This window comes from Dasypus novemcinctus, chromosome 4 (genome assembly GCF_030445035.2).
Source record: "Dasypus novemcinctus isolate mDasNov1 chromosome 4, mDasNov1.1.hap2, whole genome shotgun sequence".
NCBI classification, from domain to species: Eukaryota; Metazoa; Chordata; class Mammalia; order Cingulata; family Dasypodidae; genus Dasypus; species Dasypus novemcinctus.
In genome coordinates, this window is record NC_080676.1 from 83,005,507 (window position 1) to 83,029,653 (window position 24,147).

Sequence of the window (24,147 nt, forward strand, 5' to 3'; positions counted from 1 at the left end):
ATTCTACTCTTCTGTTTCACAGATGAATAGAGTACAAAATTCAGAGATGAAACAACTTGGTCAAGGCACCTAGAGAGTAGAGGCCACAGTGAAAGAATTGAAATCCAAATTTTCTGCCTCCTGTTCCATGCTCTTTAGAGGGGACCCCTCTGACCCCTGGCGCAACTCAGAGATGACCTTGTAACATTCAACTGGAGATATTTTGTACCCAGTTGGGAAGTCTGATCTGAGGGCTAAGTAGGAGGTTAGGGGTGGAGGTCTCCATCTTGGGATGACCAGCCCAGACATATTTGATTTCCACCTAACTAAATTTTAGGGAGAAGAATAAGAAAACATAATAGAAAACATAAATACAGAAGGTCAGAGGACCCAGGAAGACATTCCCTCTTGAGGGGAACTTTAGAAACACTACTAGAAGTGTTTTGCCTCAGTGGCTTTAAAACCACGCAGAAAGAAATTGCTGTAAGACCCATAAAATGTAGCAAAATCAGGTAGGATGAGCCTCTAACAGCTATTGGACTTCTGTGTTGGAAATCATGGCGACATATAGTGGAGCATGTCCACTGAGATACTGGGGAAAGAATGAAGATTTCAAAGAGAGATGGAAGGGGTATTGACAAAGAAGGAAGGTAAATTCTAAGCATATTATCTTGAAAAGGAGATAATTAGGACCAATGAGACAGCAAGGTCAAGTCAAGGACTTGGGAAGACAGCAGCTATACCTGTGTTTGCTGAGAGCAAAGGGGACTTTGGCGGCATTGGCTGGACCTCTCAAGCAAATGCAGGGCCGCGGCGATACCGGGATCTGGACACTAGATGGCAGTAGCGGGGCCCTTTCGGCTCGGTTCGCGGTCCTATAAGGCGCTGCTTGTTTAAGTACAGTCGCATTTAGTTGGAGCTGCAGGGGAGTGAGGGAGAGGAGGGTAGCAAGGAGAGAGGGCGAGCTTAGAGAGGGGAGCTCGCTGTGTTTACACCAAGCCCAGGCTGCGAGCATCCATCCCGATCCCTTAGTCGCGCTCTTGAGCGGGAGAGCAGGGCTGCTCTGGGATCCCGCCGTCGTGCGGCAGGAACCCAGTCTGTCCGGGTGCCGGAGCCAGGAAAGCCCAGAGGGAAACCGAGGGAAACCAGCGGCGCGTTTTACTACGGAGAGCACGAGCGGAAGAGGCGAGGGCCGAGGCGCGCGAGGGAGCAACCGGCGCGGCGGAGACATGAGGACCTACTGGCTGCACAGCATCTGGATGCTGGGCTTTTTCCTGTCCCTCTTCTCCTTGCAAGGTAGGGGGAGGATTCGCTGACCCCTCGCGCCTCCAGCTCCCCGCTTTGCGCTCTGGGGTGGTAGATGGAGTAAGGAGCGCTCGGAAGATGGACGGAACGGGCTTATTTACAAGTCCTGCGGTGCTCTCCCTGCCCTCCAGGCTCAGTGCCCAGCCTAGGTCCTGAGGCGTGCACGAGTGTGCAGACGGACTCGCTGCAGTATCAGTGCTGGTGTTGTTGGTGGGGACATCGGAAACCGGGTGGAGAGACTGGTGTGTGTGTGTGTGTGTGCGCGCGTGTGAGTGTGTTGGGGGTGGGGTGGGCTGGTGCGAGTGGTGGTGGCAGTGGCGCTCTCGGTAAACTCCAAGCGCCACCGTGGTGTTCGCTGTCCCCGAGTCCCCGGTGCTGATACCACTGCATTCCTCCTCTTTCAGGAAAGAATTGGCATTAAGTTTAGGAGCAGACTGGGTATCCGCTCGGCACCTGGTACTTGCATCTCTGTGGAAAATAACCCCTGCAGATTCCGCTTGAGATGGGGAGGGATGCGGGTGGAGGAGAGTGGGGCGGGGTGGGGGGCGCGAAGAGAGAGGGAGAGGGAGAGGGAGAAAGAGAAGGGGGAAAGGGGTGGAGGGGGAGAGAGACAGGGAAAGAGAGAGGAGGGGCATGAATTCGTGGGTTAATAGCTGTGCTAGCTCAGAATGGCCAATATGTTTCATGCCTGAAGGACCAAATAGCTAATGCTGGGTGTTTACTTTAAAGAGGTTTTAGTTCTATGTTTTGGGGAGATTGTGAAATGAATCCATGAAGGTTAAGAATGTGTGTGCACTTCACTTACAAGCTGGCATCCAGACCCCACATATATGTTAAATGTACCTACAATCTACGAAGTACTTCTAACATAAAAATATATTAGCTTTTAATCCACCTCTGGCACACTCTCCCACTGATGAGAGGAGCCTTGCACAATTAGCACAGGCAGCCTGTGCTATATTGCTCTAACATTGACTGTTCTACTATCTTCACGTTCGGGGATTTCTGCCATCATTAGGACCTGCACCCTCTCCCATTTCTCCCACTAGTGCATACACGAGTCTCTTCATTTACAGTCATGTATATATACATGCTCACACATACCCAGTCCTTCTTATGAACATCCAGGATGGTATGACCAGACTGGCAATCCTGCTCCTGATTTTCTTCTGACAGCTGGTTGCTAATGTTACATTTGTGGGTTTCATTTTTCATTGCTGGGGGATATTTTGAGTGGCTAGAGAGCTCTCCTGCCAAATGAAAAGAGAATAGACTTTCTGGTTGGTTACTAGTTGAGGCACTGCAAGTGAATATATACTATGCTGAAGTTACATTTTGAAATACACGTAGGGGAGCAGGTGGACCTCACCCACAATCCGATCACAAGTTACAGGTCCTAAAAAAACTTCTTCATCTCAGAACTCACTGGCCCATTCCTGCACCATCTAAATGATTGGGTCTTGTCTTACACAAGGCTACTAAACATGCCTGCATGAAAAACAGAATCCCAACACAGCTTTTGCTTTTTGTTTTATTCCCGCACGGTTTTTCCTCTAAAGCTCCCAGGACTTTCTCTGTGGTTCCAGATATTGCTGCAATTCAGCTTTTTCATACTGAGAAATTAGCATCATGACTGTTCTGTGCCAGCAGCAGAGGTTAATCCCTTTCCTTCCTATTCCATTTAACTCTAAGAACTTAGCTGTTCAGATAAAATGCTAAGAATGAAGTCACTAATACATGCTTCTCTTAACTTTGAATAAAACTGTAGAATATTCATTACACAGTCATGGGTTTACATGAATGAAGGTAGGTCAGTGGGCTGTACTGCTGGCAGATGGCACTTGTAAAGGATAGAGAAGGTCTAATGGAGCACCAAACCAGATAATTATATTCCAGAGAATCTTCCACTTAAAAAAAAAAAAAAAAAGCCCTTACAGTCTTTTTCAGTAATACCAAAGTTAATTCTAGTGGCAATTCTGGGAAATAGAGTATCTGGTATCATTTGGGCAAAATAGATAGATTTTCCTCCCGGGGAATACTGTTGTTTCAAAAGAGGAGCACTCAAGTGTTTATTAAATAAAGTTGAGCGAATCTTGGGAATGGTCCCAATTCTCAAATTTTGGGGTCTTCTAATGTATAGCACAGACCAGGCAGCAGTAGCATTGAGTAATGTGGTGGGAGAAGAAGGCAGTGTAGCCAGTTGAGATGAAGAAATCTGGGGGACTCTCCCATACAGTTGACATACACACTCTTTCATTCTGCCATTGTCATGACAGGTGTAAGAATGGCTGCCTCACGACATGACCCTCTTACCATTACACAAACATACAGACACCCTCCTCAGTGTCAGAGTCTGTGGTCCTTTTGAGTCAGCCCCCTCCCTTGACTACTGTCTCCCTGCTGAACTACAGTTGCTTCTGTTGTTTCTCATGTGTGTTCATAAATGCACAGAATGCTGTTCTTGGTGTTCATTTTTAATTATATTCCATTTGTTCAAAGATTTTAATGTGATAATTTGGGGCTGTGCAAGGCTGGGGTGGAGGAATATTTACTGCATAATGTGGGCTAGCCCCGTGAGACAGAAGTCGTGCAGTCTAAGTCATTACTTTGTGGCCATGGGCAAGTCAGACATATATATTGTTAAGTTCTCAGTATAACTGCGTTCTATTTCTCAGTGATGACATAAGTATCATTATTATTGTTTAAAAATAGATCATACAAGATATGTTAGTCAAGTATATTTATATATGAATAAGAGCACCTATAATTTTTCTTGTGCTCTTTCTCCAAATATCTCATAACATTTTGATATATTGATCATATTCATCCGTGCAACATCCTTGTGGCATTGGTAGAGACATCTAACTTTGGAGCAATGAAGAAATGGTGAGAAATTTACATGGTTAGTGGCCCTCCTAAGTTTTAACGGAAATATGCTTGTAACTGCAAAGTACTTTGTTTACAACTCTGTTGATAAAGGGCATTGAGTTTTCCGGAAGAAAGTCTTCTATATGTTCATGATCGCATTGTTATTATTGCACTTATGTGTAACCTTGACCAAGCCAAGAGATAAGAGTTTAATTGGAATTTTTAAGGGTAAAGTGAATCAAGCAAGCAAACATACAAAAGACTACTCAGGACTTTCCGTTCATGGCTTGGTTTAGTCTGAGGTTCCTGCTCTATTGGCTCAGATCTGGCTGGTCTCCTTGTTATCTGGCATCCATCCCTTCTTTCTCATGTTCCAGATTAAGAGCCAGCAAGCAGCCACTGCTTTCCTCTGACGTTGGCTCTGTTCTCTCCTTTTGGCACTGGGAATGGCAGTAGCTTTGTGCCCTTTGGGGATTGAAGAGAGGAGCTCCATTTGGCCCACTCCACCCCCATCTCTCATTCATCTGGGCTTGAAGGTTGCCCGGGTTTTTGCCTGCAGCCAAATTTAGGCTGCTCAATGGCCAGGAGAAGAGCAGGGTGTAGTTAAATCGTATCAGAGACAGAATGGCCAAACCCTGAGAGGGAAGTTGCCCAGCAGCTCCTTAGGCAGGGAACAGCAGAAAGTCTGGGTATGCGAGCCTTCTACTCCACATCCATGAACCTCTCTTTAAAGAACTTCTTTTGATAGCTTTGCCTAAACTGCTCAGGGTGCTCTCCACCCCTTTCTCCAGCGGTCCCAATGCAAAGGAGGGGAAAATCCTCCAGAGGTTTTTTAAGGCTTCTTCTGACAAGGACTAAAATGCAGGCCCTTCAAGAAATGCCTTCTTCCAGACCACCTTGCATGCTGTTTTAATATTAGGCATAGCAGCAAAATCATCAAAATCATTGGGAAATAAAAAAGTTTCCAGTTTACCCAAGTAACTTAAAAGAGTGAATGCACCTTCCATAAGACCTAGTTTTCCACTAGGAAGTAGTGTTGATGTTTATCTCCATCATTACAACTGTCAGTACCTAGCAATGATTTAATGAGTATCAACCGCAGTGAGGTCCTTCTTTTTGAGATACAGGGTAAATACAGTTCCCTTTTTCTAAGAAACTTGTTTCTAAGGATATGTTTGACATCACTTAATTAAAAATACTATTAACACTAACATTTCAAGAAATCTATCACCCTTAATTTGTCTTGAATATTGTATTCTCTCTAGATTTTATAGGTGGTTCAACAGACTTTGTTACCAGTTTTCAGTGCTGATTCATCTTATAATGCAAACCCCCAGCTAAAATTACCACCAAATCTGAAAAAAAAGGTATAAAATATCTTTTAGTGGGAGTTATGTATACATAGCTTATTAATCTAGAAAGATACATTACAACCCAGAAGTAGTGTTTGACCAGAAGACCTTAGGATTTCCTTTCTTCTCTCATTTGGTAACTGTCTACAGCTTGACCCCAGAAGACTTTGGCTCATTTTACTCAATTCCCATCAGACCCTGAAGCCAACATGCCTTCTAGCACATAAACAAGATCTTTGGATTTTAAACATTATCATATTTTCCTACATAGTACATTTTCTTCCCTGTATACCCCTTTATCCTTCCTGACATATTTGAAATGAAAATATAAAGAAATATTTTCCTTATATAATCCTTCCCATCATACCATTATCCTGCCACTATCCATGATTTTATTGTATTCTCCCTCATTTTTCACTCTCTAAAAATTTGTTTGCTGCCAACAGAAACAGTACTAACCTGGACCTTAAGTAGGGAAGGTGGTCAAGTGGAAGGATCACTGATCTAAACATAAGAAAATCTAGGCGCTGGTTTTGAGTTCACAAATAATTTCCTGAAAAACAATGTAGACCATAATCTCATGTGAGTTTCCTCACTTACTGAATTGTGATGATTGTCCCTGTCATAGCAATTGTGCATGCTTTGGAACTTATAAAAGCTTTAAGCAAATGCAGTATTTGTTTCGGCCAGAGAAGATAAAGAGTTAAATTAAAAGGAGTTACTGGCTGCTTGCCATTGACTGAACAGAATTTGCCAGTGTTCATAGCTATCTCTTTCTCCCTACATCCATGCTTTCTTTTTGTTTCTGGACTTGGGTGAGAGCCATATTGAACTCCCAGTGCTAATTTAATGCTGAGGGGTGATACCAGTATTGATATGGGGTTGCATAAGCTGCCTCTGCCACCTTCTCACTTTGCTCAAAGGGCTTAAGCCCAAACACAAAACAAAACAAAACTATTGAAAGGAAACATGAATGTTGCCAACCACCCTCTGTTTGCTTCCCTTTTTTCATAAGCCTACGCCAATCTCACTTAATATTTTAGCTTGCTGTACTGAGGAATTGCTGAAGGAAGGAAGAAATGTTAGGGGATCTAGATTCCAATTAAATTTGCCACTGTAGCTGTGTAACTCTGTGTGAATCACTGTTGTTTAGAAAATGAGAGTGAGGATCTCCAAGATTAATGAATTTTGCTGAGAGTGTCAGCAGACCAGAACTCTGCTGCTCAAATAACTTCCATCCCTTTTCTTCTTCTATGTTACTGATTTCTTACTTCAGCACAAACAAAGTCAGGAAGAAGGGGAAATGGTGAAAAATATGTTGTTGTTATTTATGTGTAAGGTTAGTATTTGTCTTTCATGGAAATATTAACGATTTTAAGTAATTTTTTGTAGGCACCATTTACGGGGCCATTTTATAGCCTTATTTCAAGTGCAGGATTAGGTACATTTAAACCAATAATACAACTTAGTTTTTAAATTGAATGAATGCCAAATGTTTTATGAGGAAGCAAGAAGTATTTATATAAATGTCCTCCCTGATTCAGGGTTCTTGTTGCCTTTCTCTCCCTGAGGAGGAGATTGTGTACTCCCAGGGGCGGGCGAGAGGAGAGTTTAGTTCCCTCCCTCCTGTAACCTCTCCTTCCTGGCAGCCCCAGAAGCTGTACCCTGCTCCCAGGAGAGGAAGTTTGTGATCCCATCCTCTAAGGAGAGTGGCAGGCCTCTGGCAGGAAACCCAGATTAGCTGTCCCTGGTGAAGTCCCAGGGCGATTCCAGCGGGGTCAGTTTGGTCCAGGTAGCCAGTGACCAGTCCAGCCTTCCCCTGGGGATCCTCTGTCTTGAAATGGAAAGAAACTGCCTAGTGAATTCTGCCTCACATAGCAGAGACCGATCTGACCCAAACCTATGCTGGAATAGCAGAGGCAGGCTTGAAACTGCTCCTAGTAACAGCTATGGTTTTGTTACTGAAATTTTAATTTCCTTTCTTTCCCATTAGGCAATAATGTGGTTTGTGCTGAAGAGGAAGGAGAAGAGTGGGCATTCTGTGGGTTTAAAGTTATTTTTGTTTGTATGATGTGTACAGTATGAAGAACAGGTAGTTTATGTCAGTTAGTTAAAGTATAGGAGTTTGGGAAAATGGGCGAATATGCAAGAATAGCGGGCAAATTCCCCCCTCCCTCCCTCCTTTCCTTCCTTCCACAAATACGTATTAAGCCTTGAGCAAATATGCTCACAAATTTTGTGTTAAAATAAGGGAGAGAGACTTAAAAGATAATAAATTAATTACCATTGTAATGACATACAGTGAAGAAGCATTTAGGGTGCCTTGAGGATGTATTTTAGGGAGACTTAGGTTAGTCTGGGGATTTAGGAAAGACTTCCCTTATAGAACTGAAATTTAATTGGAGTCTGAAGGATGAGAAGGAGTTAACCATGTAGAGAAAGAAGTTGAGAGGGCTTTAACAGCAAAGAGAAGAGTTTCGCCAAGTCCTCAAGCTGTCTGGGAGAAGAGCCTATTCCAGGATCTGAAGGAACAGAAAGGATGCAAAGGCCAAGGGGGAAATGATGGAAAGCAAGCCCTGAGGAGTGAGGGGAGCCCTGAGGAGCTTTACAATGACTGGGAATTTAGTTTGAGGGAAGGATATGAAGGAAGGCAATGCAGGATTTTAAAGTACCACGAAAGATATGGGTTTTTCGAAAGGGCTCTGGTTCCAGTGTGGAAAAAAGATTGGGGGTTTCAGAGTGATTGGAAAGAAGCCAGTTCAGAGGTTGTTACAAACAGAAGATATAATTGTGGTTTGGACCGAGATTGTGACATTGGAGGTAGAGTGATTGCATTGAATAGAGAAATCAGGAACAGAATCCTCAGGGCTTGGTGACAGGCGGGGTTGGGGAACTTCTCTGGCATGTATGTGTGTAATGAACCACTGCACTTCAGATATGCAGTTTACAATTTAAAAGGGCCATGCGTCTAAATTACCAATCATGAGGTTTAAACAGCCCTGTGAGGAAAGAGGAATAAAGCAGTGAAGTGTTGCCCAAGGGAGTTGGGTTTGACCTTAAAGTCTAGGTTTTGGTTTCCTAATTCTGTTACTTTTTCTTATACTATGCATTTACCCCAAGTAGTAGTGTAAATATGAATGACTTGTAGAATAAAAAAAAAAAGTTCAGTTTTGATGAACCGCCTTTGTGGCCTTGGGCAAGTTCTTCTCTTACTCTGGAAATAATCTCTAAGGTCTCTGTGCTCAGAAAGTTATATGCGTCTATGATTTTATTCTGATTGAGGAGAAGTCTAGTCTTAATTAGCAAAAGACTGAATTAAATACTATTTTTAAAGAAATTGAGTTTTATTACATTCAATAATGTACATTCAATTCATACAGTAAAAACTAATTCCCAACAAAGTCTTTTCAAGGAGAGGGTCTTGCTGACCTAATTTTATGACCAGATTAAAAAAGAGCCAAACTCGTTTGTAAATGGTGGCAGCAGCATTTCTTTACAATGTTGGCACTAAAATCACCAAAATCAGTTCTTTTTGGTACATGGTTCTATAAACTTTATACCACTAGCTATCAATGCTTAATTAAATATATATTTGTTAAGTACTTAGTATTCTAAGAAATAATTTTCTGAAGACCAATAGACAAAATATGAGAAAGTGTAAAAACGAATGGCTCGGAAATAAGTTGAGAGAAACCAGAGGTTAGATTTCCTTTGGACTTAAATCTGATGTTGAAGGATAGGAGGATTTATAGGGGGAAAGGAAAAGGTGAAAGTTATTTCCATTGGGGAAAATAACATTAAAAAAAACCACAAAACAACAGAGGAAAGAATGTGTGTGCTGTGTTTGGGTTGTAGTACAGATTTTGGCCTGAGTGGAGTTAAAGGTTCATGTTGGTAAGTACTGACAAAGAAGCCTGGAGAAGCAGGGTGAACCTTGGATGCCAGGCTGAGCCATTTGTACTTAATCCTGAAAGAAATAAAGGGCCATTGATTAGTCCAGGAAGGAAGTGATATAAAGGAAATGTTGCTTCTAGAAGACTAAATTGATGCCAAGATACCATTTGCATACATAATAGAGAGTCAAATTTAAGCATAGCATTGCTTATTGCAAATTCCAAAGCTACTTTTTTTGTTTAAAGTCTACAGATACATGGGGCAAGAATGTAATTTTTAATGATGATAGGGTCATATAGTGAGTGTGAATCTCTCTATCATGTCATTTCTGAAGACACATGCCCATGTGTACATGTGACCTATAGGATAATATCCATGTGACTCAATCATATGTATGTCATTAATAAGGCATATAAAGAGTTGTGTGAATGTGTGAAATATATAGCATGTGGTATATGATGAGTAGGTAGAGGGAGGATAGCTTTTCCTAGATTGCTGGGTTTCCGATGTAAACCATCTGTTTAGTTCTGTTCTTGTATAATATATGGTGAGAAAATATTGTTAAATAAACCTTGGCAACACTGAAGGAACTTTGAAGTACTTCCCATTGAATTCTGAAGCAAAGCTTGCTTTTTTATATTCTTAGAATGAATGAAGCTACAGTTTTCCCTAATACAGTTTGCAGAAGCATTTGTATGTTTAAAAACTCATTACAAATTAATGTGTTCAATGGAGAAATATAGGAAAATATAGAAATGCACAAGGAAGAAAATGAAAAATCATATTCTCAATAGCAGAAAAACAAACTTGTTTTAACGTTTATTTTTTGTATATCGTTCTAGTCTCCCTTTCTACCCTAGAGATATGGATTCATAACATACAAAATTGGGATCATATGTGATTTACTTTTTCTTAATAGCATATCGTGAAATTTTTCTGTATTATTAAATATTCACCTATAACATTTTCATTAATGGTTGCATAGTGTCCCGTGCCATAATTTATTCATCAATGCCATGTTCTTGAATATAATTTTTGGCGAGTGTTTTAATTTTTAAAATAGGATATTTTATGATGCCATTTACAATTAATTTGTTTTTGCTTTATGATCCTTGCGTTTTAGCAACCTTAGGAAATTGATTAGCAAGTTTTGGGGGTATTATTTCTTCTTACAGACACCTTGTTGGTTTTCCTCTGGTTGCTTACAGTTGGTTGCCTTTTCAGTGACACAACTTTTTAAATAGATCACATGGTCTTTTCATAAATTCCTTATGTGCTCACACAAATTTGTGCTTTTTGAAGTGCTTTCACATACATTATCTCTGTTGGATCCCAAAACTATTCTGTGGGGAAGAAAGAAAGCTAAGAGTAGTGAGCACCTATTATGTAAGGACTGTATATAAAACATCTAGTAAAGTGCCTGGAGACATAGTGAGAGCTCAAAAAATATTAGTTGTTCTATTGTCATTACCAGCATGGTTATGTCATCTCCTTGGATCCATAACTTTTGGGGGTGGGGGGATTTTTATGCCCCTTTTAAAGTCAAAAATTTATGTGACATCAAGTGCTATTCAGTGGTAAAGCAAGCCATGAACTTGTACCTCCTAACCCAGTACTCTTTTCCTTTCTACTGTATTGCCTCTGGCAGGAGCAGACCATTATTTGTTTTGTGCCTTTTGATAGGAATAGATTAATATGAAAAAGGGTTTTACCTGGCTTTTCACTCATAAGTGGTTGTAAGTAAGTCTCTCTGGCAAATTTCAAATTGTCTTGAATGTGGCAGTTTAAAAGCACAGCTACATTGATCTCCAGTCTCAAGGTTCCAATGAATTACTTTTAGAACTTCTGGATGGATGCCACCAACAGGGATGGTTCGTCTATATTTGGTTTGTCAATTTGTTTTCAAAAAACATATATATAAATCAGGGTTTTCCAGAGAAACAGAACTGACAGGATATATGTGTATGGATCTTTGTATGTAAATATTGCTCACATAACCATGGGGAGTGGCAAGTCTGAATTCCATAGGGCAGGCCCCAAGTTGGGAACTCTGATGAAGGTTTTGATGAATTCCCCAGGAGAAGCTGGCTGACTAAAGTAGAGATAGAAATCCTTCTTTCTGACTGCTGAAGTCAGTAGTTCTCTTTTTAAGGCCTTAGACTGACTGGAGGAAAATTTTCTCATTGCTGAAGGCAATCTTTGTTGATTGTAGATGTAAGTAACTGTAGATGAAATCAATTGACCAATGATTTAAATCCATGAAACACTCTCGCAGTAACAACCAGGCCAGTGCTTGCTTGAGCAAACCACTGGACATCACAGTCCAGCTAAGTTGACACCTGAAATTCACCATGATATCGTATATATCCAGCAGTCTTTGATCTGACTGCCCTTTTAAAATATGGAATGGCTAACGACCACGAGAAAACTGAGGCAAAAATATAGTTTCCTGGTTCTCATGTTTTACCCTGGGTATGCTTTCTCATTCTTATGTCAGATGCTTGTGGCCTATCCATCATACTGACCTTTTTTTTGAATCCTGATGACCTTTTTTCTGCTACTCTGCACTAAGCAATCACAACACTTATTGTTAATGTGCTCTTGGGTTCAGTTTTCTAAAATAGTTTTGCTATCATAATAAGGTGGGTATTTTGTATATCCCAGCTGCAATATTTTAATTATTTTGGTATAGAATTCCCCATCATAAACATCCCATAAAATTAATGTGTCCATGTTTTTAACACTAGTATACTTTATCCTTTTCCTATTTCAAATGCTGTATCTTCCTCTGACCCTTAGTCCTTCTTCATCAAGGACACTTGGACGTTTCTAGAATATGCCCAATTCTTTTCATTCCCATTGTCACTACTTTCACTGTACATACTATCATTACCTCTTTTAGGCAATTGCCACAGACCCCTAATTGGGATCATAGTATTTGATTTCCTACTCTGAGTCTGAGTGACCTTTAAGATACCTTCACTAAGTCATAAGTCAGTATGGTGTTGAGGTAGGAAAAATAAAAAATCTACATAGTCAGAGCCTAACTTTGGCTTGCCATGTGTTTTTATGTAGGAAAGTCACTTTACATCTCCTGGACTCACTTTCATCATGTGAAATGAAGTGATTGGAGGAGATTATAGCTAGTTTTTCCCCCCAATGCTCTGTGTTTTTAGTGCTTTGAAATATAGCCAAGCCTTTGCCAATATTTTCTAAACGCATGTCTACATTGAAATCAGGTAAATCTTAATTTATAATTATTAGAGGAATAGTTCCAAAATATCCACCATTTGGTAAGATAGGACCTAACTAAACAATGACATCAAAAACATATAAGGGAATTGCAATTATCTAAAAAAAATAAAACTGGTCCTATTGCAGTGATTTTAGTTAAATATCCTGCAATGCATACTATTATCCCAAGAAAGAGTGAACAGGTGAGAATATGAATATTTTAATGAAATCTATTATCTCTTTATAATTTTTATAAGTAACTAATTATTATAAGCAGTATATTCTCTATATCTAATCCCAGTATTAGAATATTTCTAATATCCTTCACCCCTCTCCTTTAGTATAGAAAGTACCAAGAGCAGACATGACGAATAGATTTTGTCTTACATAATATTCCAGATTGATCACTGTGGCTCAAGGAAAATTGTACTCTTAAGGACTCTGTAGCTTAGTTAGGTCTATATTAAGGAAGAGTGGTTATTGGTTTGTGATCATGGAAGAGATAAAACGTTACGGGGACTATGGTGTCCTGTGCCTTGCCCTGGCAGTGGTCCCAGGTCAGTCCTGTTCAGGCCTCTTTAGTTGCTCCCTCTGCTTCATGTTTGGACCCATATGTTTCCCAATAATTGTTGAAATAGGCAAAACACTTTCTACTCCCATTTGAGTCATTGTGATTAGAACAAGTGCAGTCTTGGCTACAGAGCACCAGGTCTCCCTTGAAGGACACAATAATATAATGGGATATCTCAATAATAATGCCTGAGGGAAGTGGCTGTGGCTCAATCAGTTGGGCTCCCGTCTACCATATGGGAGACCCTGGGTGTGCATCCTGGGGCCTCCTTGTAAAGGCAGGCTTGCCTGCCCGGCCTGCAGGCACTGTGGAATGCTGACTCAGCAAGGTGATGCAACAACAACCACAAGAAAAGGGAGATAAGCAAAAAAAGCACAGAAGTGTGCACAGCAAATGGACACAGAGAGCAGACAGCAAGCAAAGCCACAAGGGGGGAGGGGAAACAAAATAAATAAATACAGATATAAAAGAATGCACAGCGAATGGACACAGAGAGCACAAAAAGCCACAAGGGGGATAATAATTTTTAAAAAATGATGCCTGGTACAAACTTCGAGTTCAGAATTTGTCTTTCCTTAGATGAAAAGTGATAAGGCCATCTTCTCATCACCTTTGACTTCTTTTTAGAAATTCACTCTTTATCCCCATGTGACAAAAGGGTTAGGAATAGCCTCATAGCATTGGTCTCTCAAAAAAACAAATAATTCTATAGCACAAGACCAGTCCACCTGGAATACAGTTGCTGGGAATGGACTCACAGACTGTAGACAGATGTTTCATGGCATCTGAAATTCACGGAGGGTACGTGCCAGGGAAGGAATCTGCAAACCAAGGCTGCAGCCACTTAATAATAATAATAATAACAATAATAATTAATTACTACCATAATGCTTTAAACTCATTAATTCTAGTACTATCAAAATTTCCATTTTACAGATGAAGAAAGAATCACAAAGACTTTCAAGTAAGTTGTCTGAAAGTGGCAGAACTGAGTTTTGAACCTAGGCAGGACTCCGAAGACAACACACTTAACCTCTGTGCTACACTACTTCAGAATAAAGACTAGCATTGACGTGGATTTTTTTTAATAAATAAGGATTCCCTATCCATCTTTACAAGAATTCCCATACCAGTAATCAGTGTCTACTAATGAAACTTCCTGGAAGGCCTTAGTATTCCTAGATTTGCATTCTTGATTTGAAATTGTTTTCATGTATTGGATTACCAACACCTCTGTTCTGGTGGTGACTCTGGTTTAAATGTACTCCATTAGATGTAAATCCATTTTAAAACATGGGTGGGAGAGAATGACGATGATGATAATGACAAAGGGGATAATGGTGAGGTGATGCTGCTGATGCTAGATAAATGTAGTTCCCCTACAAGGGAAGGCAGGCAGCACTGACAGAGCAAAACTCTGGAGAGGTAGCTTTTTAATACAAAGGCTAGGCTTTTAATACCAGCTCCTGTAGCAGAGAGGACATTTGACATTGCAAGACAGAGAAAAAAGCCATATATATCTTGCGAGTAAATAGGGTCACTCTTACAGGCTTCATTCAGTCCAGAAGATATTTTTTTCTCTGATAGATGTAAGGAATTGTATAAAGTTTTCCATCCATAGTCAGAAGACATTTTCAACGATATTACAAAAAAGGCTCCCCTCTACTATAATTTCTATATTGCAGAGGGCAATGGAAAAATATACCTCTCTTAGATAATATTTACTTTAGGTTCAATTAGATAGGATATTTGGGTTAGGATGATAATATTTTAGAAGTGAGCAGAAATTAGTAAAGTTGGCAACTTTGGTTATTAAAGACATAATGTTTTCATATTTAATATACTGTTAATATGCCTACTACACAGGGTTGTGATGATTACGTGAGATATCATATTCATTGAAACTGCAAAGGACCATACAAACATTAGTTCTCATTATCATAGGGTCACTATGTATAGTGACCTATTCTTATACTCCATAAATATATCTATATATCTATTTTCCTCTTAAATTTGTAATTTGTGATTATTTACCTTGAAGGCTTTGCAAACAAAAATCCCTGTCCATTAATGCAACTGAAGAGATGAACATGCCACCTGTACTTATTTTAAAGATGAGCTCAGTTGTTTACAGCACTGTCATTGTTTATTCAACTTTCCTTCTTAGATTCCATGTCTCCCCAAGCCTTTGCTTTCAAAGGCTTCCCTTTCCTAGAGCCTTGTAAACAAGTCTTGCCTGTCTGTCAGTGTTTTTTTCCCTAGCAATCCACAACTCTGCCACTGCGTTTGAAGTTTGGCTGCAGTGGCTCTTTGAAGGCCGAGTTCATCCTCCTGGCTTGTGTAGGTCCCACTCCACCTCATCATATGGCTGCTGCACAGGAATCTTGCCGCCAGTCAGTCTCTGCACATCCCCTTGCCTGGCTGAGCCATGTGGCAGGAGCTTTACTTCCCTGCTGGTACCACTGCCTTCAGACAATGTACCAACAGATTGGAGCAGTCAGAAAGTTGCTGCCAAGCGGAGTTAAGTGAGCTTGGTTGTACCTGGAAGGGAAAGTTGTATTTGATAGTAAAGAGATGATTTTCTCTCTTGGTTGAAGCTTGTATTTTGAAATAACATCTGATGAAGTTTCTACTAGGGAATTACCTGTCTGCTTCCCCCCATGCCAGGGTCAAATTCTGTTTATCCCTCTGGTAAGTCTTTAACAATGATTCTGCCCCCTTCAGCCAGCCTCCCAGAATGGGCTTGTGAATATCTTGTTTGTTTCTTTACTACTCATGTCTTCTCATCTTCAAATGATTTTTCACCTGAACTTTCAATCCATAAAGAGGAATTGGTTTACCTGTATATCATTTTTTCTGACTCCAGGTAGGCTAGAGTCTATCAGTTGCCAGTGTTGTTTTTAACAACTTCAGCCCTGAGAAACACCCCAATGAAGTAAGCAGCTGCTGTTGGATCCTGTTGTCTCCCTTTTAGTTTTGGTTCATATATATTACTACACAGATAGCATAAGTTTCAGAGAGTGCTAATTAGTTATATATGACCACTGTGTGAAGATACAGTGTAAAATATTTTACGGAGTATTCTAGAAGCCCTATGGTAGTACCTCTCAAAGTATGTTCATTGGTCCAGCAGCAAGGACATCATTTGGGAACCTGTTAGAAGTGCACATTATCAGGTTATTCCACAGACCTACTAAATCAGAAACTGAAGGAAAGGCCCAACAATCTGGCTCAAAGAGCCTTCTAATTGATTAAGATGAACAATCAAGTTTGAGAACCACTGCTCTGTGAGTTGAGGCACAGTGAAGTCTTACCTGGCCTCTGATGGTAAATTAAGACTTTCTGTGCTGGATTTTTATAGGTCTATTAGAAAATGTGAGTAAAAGTCAGTGTTGGACCATCTTTTCACTGCTTAGTCCATATGTTATAAGTTTTCTAAATGATGGAAATGATATATGTTTCTCCATCACAGCAGTTTGAGATAGAAGTAACATTAGTTGCAGTAACACGTAACCATCCCTCCAAACATACAAGACTTGACTACAATGGGAGTTTGTATCTCATAGTCCAAAGGAGTTTCAGAACAACAGTCAGACACTGTTTCTCTCAATTATTCAGGGCCTAGGTTACTGATGCTTTGGACAATTGCAACCCATGACTGGCACATTTGCCCTAGGAGTCATGTCTGTCCATCAGAAATCAGAATGGGCGGGCTAATGACTGTATTATGACTAATCTTGAAAGTGCGATGCATCACTTCTGATCACATTCTGCTGGGTACAGCTCTATCATATGGTCACAACCACTTGTAAAGGAAGCTAGGAAAGAAAGGAGGCCAGGGTGGGTTCCAGGAAAAGGAAGAAACAGGTTTTCAGAAACTACAGTCTCTCATGAGAAACATATGTTTTTCACAAATCTTCTTTGATGTTCTCATTCAAGATCTTTATTTTCAAATGGTAGCACAATTATATCATTTCAGCAACTGCAGAAAAGTATATCTCATTTTGTTATCCTAAAAATGGCAGAATTTTGCATGTGACTTAGACTATGATATTCTGGTGCAGGAAGGGAGTGGTGACCATCAACAGCAGGACATTTTCCATTGCATTGGTGGCCAAACCCCAAACATTCTGAGAGAATGGTCTTTGACCCCAAAACATAGACTCAAATGGATATATGTCATGGCATACCTTGGAACTCACTTCTAAGTATGAGGGATAAAATACAAGATTCCTTTTTAACTATAAAACTTGGAATATGAGTCAAGATACCTGGGTTCTAATTTTAATTGTGTTGGTTATTAGTTTTTTGCCTGTGGAAAAGTTATCTGGCCTATCTGGTCAGGAATTCCTTTTTCTATAAAATGGTGGAGCTAGACTAGATGATTTTTATGGTCTCCCCTGAGATAAAACGCTAAATATAGTTAAAGTAATTGCATTTTCCATATACTTACTGAGTAAGTCCAAGGCATTGCTCTAAGTGCTAGGAATTCAACAGTGAATAATAAAAATTCCTGCCCTCAAGGAGCTCACGGTCTGCTTGTGAAGGAGATAAATATTAGGTAATTATTAAGCAGTGTGATACCTATATTGATTTATAACTTTTAAAACACTAATTTGGTTAAAAAAATCAGGATATTGAATAAATTGATGATGTCTGTTAATTAACATCTGGGAGTTAATTAATTCCTATCATTCACATAATCTTTTCTTACTAAAAGTGATTGACTCACATATGCCATTAGTGTGTGGTACAGAAATCCAATGTTCTTTTTCTCATAACACTAGCATATTAAATAATGTTGAAATAAATTATGCAATCCTATTTTTAAAAATCAACCCTATGCTACCGTAAAAGAGGCTCAGCTATTCCATTTGGGTTAATTTTAACTGGTTACATGAAAAAAAGTAAAAATTTGGAAGAAACTCAAGTAGGATTTATAGAGGTTCATAACATGTCAGATTTTTCTGCTTTAAGAGGATGTTGATAGGTTCTCAGAAAAAATTTATAGCTGCAATAGAAAACTGAACGACTATTGATTATTTTTTAGTTACCAAAACCAATTGACATATAAAGCTTTATAAATCCTTTTGGATGAGGATGGATATAAATTAAAAACTAATTAAAGCATAGGCTTATAAAGATACTATCTCCACTCCAGTGGGTTATATATTTTTGCTGTATATTAGGAAGATGTTCCCTGTTTCCTCACCCAAAATTCCTGCCAAAAACACATAGAAACATCCTAGGCATAAAAATTCTTTCAATTGCTAATAACCAATTTATGTATACTGTGTTTTTTCTTCAACTATAAATACAATTATTTTAGCAAAAGAAGATTAAAAAAATTAACTCAAAGACAAGTGCCCTGCAGAGAGACAGTAAGACTGATCAACCTATGTTATCTGTAACCTCCACACTTTCTGGTTAACAAGCCTTTTATCTTTGAAGACACTAAACACCTGGGACCTGAGCACTGACATCTATTAGTTATAGTGGCTTCCTTTTAGCTTTTAAAACAATCTGATAGATAAACCTCCAGGAATCCTGCAAAATTGGGTCCCTGATTGATGAAATTAATGACCATCTCTCCTTTTCAGTCTAAACTGAAAAGTGAGTTGGGCTCCTATGTGATGAGGCAATGTACATTGGAAAAGCTATCCCAGCTCCTGCTCTGCTGGTAATCATCAGTGTGGCTTTATAATCTCTCTCCTCTTCATTCTCCAAACAGCTGCCAAAGGGATCTGTCTGAAACCTATATCCATATACGCAACCTTAAACTTGTCATTAAAAAAACCCAAAATTCCTGCATAGATAGCAGGATAAAGTCATGTCTATACTCTTTAGTTTGATAGCAAGTCTCCTCCTTTCAAGCCTCTTCCCCACCTCCACCCCAATTTTTCCTCAAACCTTTTAAATACAAGCAGTAAGGAGGATCTCCCATTCTAAGTATATCTCCTGCTCTGATATCTCCATCTTAAAGTCCTTAGGTCCCCATCCTGTTCTGATGATTAATCCTTTAGTCTTTGAAACTTATCTTAGTAGTACAACTGGCCTCCATGCAGACAGAATCCAGGTACCACCAATCCTGAGCCATTGGTCTATGCCAGAAATAATCTACTCACTGGGGATTTGGTAGTGAACAAGGCTCCTACTTTTTTGTGTAGCTTACCATAAAAGGTGGGGAAATAGATAATAAGTACTCAAAAGAGTAAGATCATTTTGGATAAAAATAGATATACTAATGAGTACCTCTATATAACTCTGCATGTTTTTCTGCTAGACTCAGTATCTTGAACTCTTCTGAAGTCCAGGGATCTAGTGCTAGTTATTTGAGTTTCCACACTCTACCTGCTCCAGTTCCAACATGTCACCTGATACACTGGCCACACTGAATACATCTGAATGAATGAATGACTGGTTAATATATTCAATTATTTATGCCACAACTCTTCCTCTAAAAAATGAAGTGATTGAAGAGGTGATTTTACCAATGCTATACCAGCTCTGGAATTTTGGAAGCAGAAATTTTATATTGCCTGATGTTTTATTCAATTATAATTTTCAAAGGAGCTGATTGTTTTGACATTTACTGCACCATCAGAATACCATGTCATAGCTAAAGTTCACATTATAGTCAAAGTACTTTCTTTAAACAAGATGGCAGCTAAAAAGATATCAGAAGGTATCAGAAGACTACATGTAGAGTGTGCTGAGTGACTTCCACAGAGTCACTGGTAGAGTCCATGGTCTTTTGAAATCTATTTGTGAAATGTTTTAAAAGCTGTATTACTCTATTTTCTCAAATGCTGAATGACCTGGAAATTATAATTTTATATTCAGTGGCAATATTGGAAATTTAACATAACTTAAATTAAAGCTATATTAATTTAGTAAAACCAAATTCACTTAAAATCCATCAACTGAGTAATATTTTTATATAAAAGACCATAAAATATGGTGAAAACAACTTGAAAAACTGCATGTTAAAATTTCTGATTTTATCCAAAGAAAATCTTCAGATGAAAACCAAGTTAAAGACAATAACCTGGATATTTTAATAAAAGTAGAAAATAGTGTGTGAAATTAGGAATGATAAAGGAGCTATTGAACAGAAAGAGATTAGAAAGAATGTAACTTTCCTTTGTAGAACCCATATGAATATATTTGAAAGTCCTAATGAAATGGGTGAGTTTCTTAGGAAATTGTAATAATCAAAATTCACTTAAAGATTAAATTGACATGAATGGAAAAATGGGCAATAAAGTGCCAAAGAATTATCTCTAAAAAGGTTCTTGCCTTGTATGGTTTTATAGGCAGATTCCTTGCAAATGTTATGGTAACATTAATTCTCAAAATATATGAATTTTCAAAGCCCAGAAAAATAAAATCATGAATAAAATAAAGACCTCTATTCTTATGAAGTTAAATAAATAAAACTTGACAAAATAAAAAAAAAGAATGCCTAAGAGATACAAAAATCCTAAATAAAACAATAAATCAAATTTATTGATATATAAATAGAATGTACATTACAGAAAAAAGTTTATTCTAAGGATATATAATTCAATATAGAGAATTTTCTGATATTTTATTATTGGTCAAAGGATGAAAATTATATGTTTGGTTTAGCAGATCTCAAAAAGATGTTTCATGCCATTTATCATATAATATTGTTAAGGGTTTTAAATTCTACTTAAAGTTAAGATAAATTAATAAATAGCATCAGTATTAACAATGAAAACTTAGAAGCATTTTTATTAAATGATAAATAAGATAAAGATATCTACTATGACAAATAATTTCTTTAATGAAATCCAGGAAATTTTAATTAATGAAATAAGATATGCAAAGTAGAGCTAACGGAGAGGAAGAGACAAAAATATCTCTGTTTCTGAATATGATGACTCTGTACTTGGAAAACCCAATAAAGTCAACCAAACAAAAAAAATCAAATGAAACTAGTAATAAGTTTTTAAAAGATTTGACTATATATAAAATTAATATTTAAAAGTCAATACTTTTCTCACATAACAAAAAACAAGTAAAATATAAAGAAAAATAAAATGTATGTTTGAATATGACAATAGACTTTACTGAGGGGTGTTTTATTCACATGGAAAAATTTGCCAGGTTTTTTAAGATGAGATATGTTACTTTACTCTCATAACCTGAGAGATGCCATTATTCTATGAAATCAATAAATATTTCAGTTCTTTCTAACTTAATTTACAAATATCGCTTTTATTCCAATCAAATTGGCAAATAATTTCTGGAACTTTCCATAATTATATATTCTATATCTATCTCTATATCTCTATATCTATCTCTATCTCTGTCTTCTCTATCTCTGTCTATAGGTATTACTGGAGAAGTTGTGGGTTTAAAGACCAATCATGCACAAAATAAAATACAAGATTCCCATGTACCACCCTACCACCCACAACTTGCTTTGGTATGAACTTTTGTTACAATTGATGATAGCACTCTCTTGTAATTGTACTAATTTTTTAGTTGTAGATACTTTTGATGCAATTGATGAAAAATTATTAAAATAATACTATTAACTATAAATTGCCCATATTTTACATTAGTTTATTTTTCTTATATACTACCCTATTATTAACACCTTGTATTAGTGATGTAACATTTGCTATAATTAGAGAGCATTCATATACTTGTAGTATTAACTATCCTCAATTTTCTAGATTAGGATTCACTGTGTTATATAGTCCTATGTTTTATCTTTTAATTTTTATTCTAGTAACATATACAGCCTAAAGTTTCCTCTTTTAACTACATTCATCTATATAATTCAGTGCTGTAACTTATACTCACAATAATATGCTAACATCACCACCATCCATTTCCAAACTTTGCGATCAACCTAAATGGCAATTCTGTACTAATTAAGCATCACCTCCCCATTCTGTAACCCCAGTCTGTTACCTGATAACCTGTGTCTAGATTCTATTAGTTTTCTTATTATAGTTAGTTCATATCAGTGAGACCATACTGTATGAGTGCTTTGTGTCTAGCTTGTATCACTCAGCATAGTGTTCTCAAGGTTCATCCATTTGGTTTTTTTTTGCATGTATCAGGACTTCATTCTTTTTTAGGGATGAATAATATTTCATTCTATGTATATACCACATTGTGTTTATCCATTCATTGGTTGAGGAACACTTGGGTTGCTTCCTTCTTTTGACAATTGTGAATAATGCTGATATGAACATAGGTGTGCAAATATCTGTTCACATGATTTCAGTTCTTCTGGGTATAAACATAGTAGGTCAGATTGTCGGGTCATATGGTTTCTCAATTTAGCTTCCTATGGAACTGCCAAACTGTCTTCCACAGTGGCTATGACATTCTACATTCCCACCACCAGTGAATGAGTGTTTCTATTTCTCCACAAACTCTCCAACACTTTTAGTTTACTGCTTTTTTTTAATAGAAGTCATTTTAGTGAGTGTGAAATGATTTCTCCTTGTGGATTTGATTTGCATTTCCCTAAAAGCTAGTGTTATTGAGCATCCTTTCATGTGATTTTGGTATGTCCTCTTTGACAAAATATATACTCAAGTCTTTTGCCCATTTTTTAACTGGATTGTTTGTCTTTATTGTTGAGTTGTAGGACTTTTAAAAAATATCTGGATATTAAACCATTATTGGATATGTGGTTTCTAAGTATTTTCTCCTTTTGAGTAGGTTGTCTTCTCACTGTCATGACAAAGTCTTTTGATGCACAAAAAAGTTTTTAATTTTGAGATTTTTCACTGCTTGTGCCCTGGGTATAAAGTTCAAGAAACCATTACCCAACATAAGATCCTGAAGATACTTCCCTACATTTTCTTCTAGAAGTTTTATAATCTTGTTAATTGAATTTGTCTCTGATCAATTTTGTATTAATTTTTGTATAAGGTGTGCTATAGGGATTCTCTTTCATTCTTTTAAAAAAGATGGATATCCACTTCCCTCAGCAACATTTTTTGAAGGGACTATTATTTCCCATTTGAATGGACTTGGAATCCTTGTTAAAAATCAATTGGGAGGAAGCAGTTGTGGCTCAAGCAGTTGGGTGCCTAACCTACCGCATGGGAGGTCCTGGGTTTGGTCCCTGGTGCCTTCCAAAGAAGATGAGCAAGACAACGAACTGACATGACATGCTGACATGGTGAGCTGATGTGAGAAGATGATACAGCAAGGAGACAAAATGAGGAAACACAAGAGAGACACAACAAGCAGGGGGTGGATGTGGCTCAAGTGATTGGGCATCTCCCGCCTGTAAGCACAAACAACAATGAGGGAGGGCAGGGAAATAAATAAGCAAATAAATAAATAAATAAATAATAAATAAATACATCTTTTTAAAAAATCAATTGAAGTCTATTTCTGAAGTCTCAATTTGATTCCATGTGGTTTTTTGTTACTTAAGTCTTATTTATAATAGCAGAACATTTAAAACATATGCTGAATGATAGGAAAGTGTTAGATAATTAAATACATCCATAAAAATTATTAAATCATTAAAATTTGTGAATTATACTTAATAGCAATGTGGATAACATAAGCTTATAAAACATGTAAGTTTATTCTACTGAAGCTAAAGTAAAATATTCGTTAACTGGGTAAAATGGACTTGTTTTATGAATGTGCATTTCAGTGCCATTAACAAAACAGCAACACTGTAATTATAATTTCAGAGCTTTGGGAAGTGGCTATAGCACAATTGATTGGGCTCACATCTACCATATGGGAGGCCCTGGGTGGGCATCCCAGGGCCTCCTTGTGAAAACAAGCTGGCTGGCACCTGCAGAGAGCTGACAGCCCGCACCTGTGCCCTCAGAGAGCTGATGGCCCACGTCCATGGAGAGCTGGCACAAGATGATACAACAAAGGGAGTCAAGCAGGCACAGAAGAACGTGCAGCCAATGGACACAG

General features: G+C 38.2%; 1 long non-coding RNA gene across 1 annotated transcript in view; it reads left to right on the plus strand.

Annotated features, from left to right (window-relative positions):
* Window positions 1-821: 821 nt before the first annotated feature.
* The window catches only part of LOC139438888 (uncharacterized), a 311,546-nt gene continuing 288,220 nt past the window's right edge, over window positions 822-24,147 (plus strand). Inside the window, exon 1 of the long non-coding RNA XR_011648674.1 lies at window positions 822-1,275. This is a non-coding gene — a long non-coding RNA (uncharacterized lncRNA). The remainder of the gene's footprint in view (window positions 1,276-24,147) is intronic.